At 36.1% G+C, this 3,463-nt stretch overlaps 1 non-coding gene across 1 annotated transcript; it reads right to left on the minus strand.

Annotated features, from left to right (window-relative positions):
- Positions 1-2,803: 2,803 nt before the first annotated feature.
- On the minus strand, positions 2,804-2,910 carry LOC139856252 (small nucleolar RNA R71). Its single transcript, XR_011761747.1, has one exon. It is a non-coding gene; the product is annotated as a small nucleolar RNA R71 (small nucleolar RNA).
- Between the last annotated feature and the right edge of the window lie 553 nt (positions 2,911-3,463).

Here is a 3,463-nt window from a genome sequence, read left to right on the forward strand (position 1 = left end):
TCCATTCACTTAGCCTCGTGCTAACCCCTCACCTCCTCCCTTGCAGGTTTTGGATTTTAGTGCTAGTAGGGACGGGAGTCGGGCTGAAGATATGTTTGACAAGACGAACTCTGAGGTCTTAACTTTTGTAATAAAGTAACTAGTCGTTTAACGTAACGGTTGTGGTTCGTAATGAAGTAATTAACTAATGATTTGTGGTAATCATGTTTGTAACTAACTAAGGGTGTTTATGTAAACTAAGTCTTCCGCTATGATTAAAAAAAATAAAAAATCAGGGTGTTACATCTTTGACAGTGCAGTGAATTGTTGATGGTTTAAGATCCCAATGTTAGCGCATCGTGAAAGATGAGACGGCTTGATTTGGGTAGGTTTTGTCACCTTGATGTATTGGTTTTAGAGTTGTTGTTTGCTGTATTTCATTTCTAGGCTTGGGTATGTCCAGACTCGTATTGTAATTTGGTTCTTAATATATCTTCTTTTTTTCTCAAAAAAAAAAGAAACATCTCAATCTCACTCTATCTCTACTTAAACATTACTCTATAGAGGGGTGTGTGTGTGTGTATGTGTGTGTGTGTGTGTGTGTGATTATCATTTAACATACGAAAGTGTTTGATGAGATGAAATCCGAAGTTTGGAGATGGCAATGATGATATTAGTTCCTGTATGGATTGTTTGTAATCCGAGCATCATAACCGAACTTTGCGTTGAATTCGGCCCGTATCTTGGCGGGGCAACCCAGATGGTGATTTGATAAATTGCAATCGGTGTTGTAGTCGTGGCGGTGTCTGACCCCTTTGTCTGACTTCACATTTAAAGAATCTGAGCCAAATTCTCTCCATTTACGTCATTATATTATCATCTAACGAAACAAAGCATTTAATTACACTTTTCAGCTGAACCAGTCCAGTCCATTTTAGGGTTACGTTTACAAAACAACTTGGATCAAAAAATGAGGCTAGCGAAAAGAAAATTGAGGTTTCTGAGGGTAGTTGCCCTTCTAACAACCCTCATTCATTCATAGCTTCATTCTATATGTGTGTGTGTATATAGAGATCGAGAGAGAAAGTTGAGATGTTGTTAAGCCATATCTGATTCTGAGCATTCAATTCAAAGATTATTAAAACAGGTTGTTGCCATATCTGATTCTGAGCATTCAATTCAAAGATTATTAAAACAGGTTGTTTGGATTGCCTTTTTTCATAGCTTATAGCATGTGAGGGTATATTTGTCCTATGATGCAACAACAATAATAGGATGGTGAATGGTGATATTAATTTTCACATTTTGCAACCTTTGTTATTGCAGCCATGGCGGATTAATCCTCTTGCCACATTTGTAAACAGATCTGAGCCTCAAATTTTTAGAAAGTTTTCATCTTTTTAATGAATTGACTTTTCCAAAAACATAATATGTTTAAATTGTTTTAGTGTATTTATTTATATATTACTGATTACCTGAAGGTATTTTAAAGTTTTTCGTATTAATCATAGTGATTGATGATTGATTATGATTATCTAGCATATCTATGTTGTAAGAATATCTGCTTTGTTAAAGGTACAACTACTCCATAGTAGACATATACTGTATTTCCTTTGTCAAGAAATTTGTAAGTTCCACTTGTAAGTTCCTTTAGTGTAATTATTGATTACTGATTACTTGGAGGTATTTTGCAGTTTTTCATATTGATCATATTGATTGATTGATTGATTGATTGATTATCTAACTTGACTATGTTCTAAGAATATCTGCTTTGTTAAAGGTACGACTACTCTAGAGTTTGTTTTTCGACGTTTATTTTTCGACTTCTTGTTTTTCGACGCGCTTTTTCTTTTTCATTTCTACGCTCTAGTTTTTAGGACATAGATTTTTATTTCAAAATTTCGAAGAAAAATTATTGTAAGCAATTAAATTAATTGACGCAAATTTTATGGTTCGTAGTAATAGTTGGATTTGTTAGTGGCGAGTTGTGGATTTCTGATTTAAAGGGTCCTGGCTACCTGCTGCATCTTTTGGCTATTCAAAACGTGGGCAAAATCAGAAAAGTCTATTAATTTGATAGCTTATATAATTTTTATTTTTATAACTAATAGGATATTCTGTGAATGCACCGAGCGAAACGTTCACCACCTTTCATACGTTCACCACCTGTAACTCGATCAAGACATCTAGCCAATATTATCGCCGTGGATTTTTCTTTAGAATCATCCTCTAGTCGAACAAGTACTCCAATTCAAATTTCCGATAATCCATTTTTTGAACCCGACTTCACAATTGAGGATCCGGAGGATATTCAAGGACAATTCAGAGATCCTGAACCATTAATTATTCCTCCAGAGCCACAAATTATTCAAACGGAGGTTATCGAGGAAGAAACCGTTAAATCAGAATCTTCTAGTGATTCAGATTCAACTATTCAAGATATGGCAGATCCAGAACCTCAAAGTATGGAAGACCGAATGAGAGCCACACGTACTGGCCAAGGTCATGCCATTAATCAACCAGAAATTAGACCGCCAGATTTGAAATCAAAGGACAAATCCTGCACATGGTCACTAATCAGTGCCAATTTAGTGGTACAGCAAAAGAAGATCCAAACGAACATCTTCGAACCTTTAATAGAATTTGTACTCTATTTAAAATCCGAGAAATTGAGGATGAAATAATCTATCTTATGTTTTTCCCCTGGACTTTAAAAGGGGAAGCCAAAGATTGGTTAGAATCATTACCCGAAGGAGCGATTGATACATGGGATGTTTTAGTTGAGAAATTTCTTCAAAGATTCTTTCCGGCATCTAAAGCCGTGAGACTTCAAGGAGAAATTGCCACATTCACACAAAATCTAAATGAAACGTTATTTGAGGCGTGGACAAGATTCGGAAAAATGTTGAGAGGATGTCCTCAACACGGTTTAGACACTTTTCAAATAGTTCAAATATTTTATAAAGGCATCGGCGTCGCTACACGAAAAGACATCGACATAGCCGCTGGTGGTTCCATTAGGAAGAAAACCACTACCGAAGCTCACAAGATTATTGATAATACAGCCTCCCACTCGCATGAGTGGCACCAGGAAAAAGATATTCTTCATTCATCTAAAGCGGCTAGAGCCGATTCTAGCCATGACTTTGATTCCATTTTCGCAAAGCTAGATTCTTTCGAGAGACAAATGGAAAAGATGACTAAAGATATTCACGCAATACGAATCAGTTGTGAGCAGTGTGGAGGACCACATTTGACAAAAGATTGTCTCAGTGTTGAACAAACAATGGAATAAAGAGAGAATGTTTCATACATAAACCAAAGGCCGGGAAATAATTATCAACCGCCAAGGCCAAACTACAATCGAAACGTTCCTTACAATCAAAAATGCCCAACACAACAACCAACAAGGTCCTAGCAATCAACAAGTATCTAACAATACTTACAATCAGCAAAGACCTGGTTACATTAATAAATCACCACA

This window comes from Rutidosis leptorrhynchoides, chromosome 6, assembly GCF_046630445.1.
Source record: "Rutidosis leptorrhynchoides isolate AG116_Rl617_1_P2 chromosome 6, CSIRO_AGI_Rlap_v1, whole genome shotgun sequence".
Taxonomy (NCBI): Eukaryota; Viridiplantae; Streptophyta; class Magnoliopsida; order Asterales; family Asteraceae; genus Rutidosis; species Rutidosis leptorrhynchoides.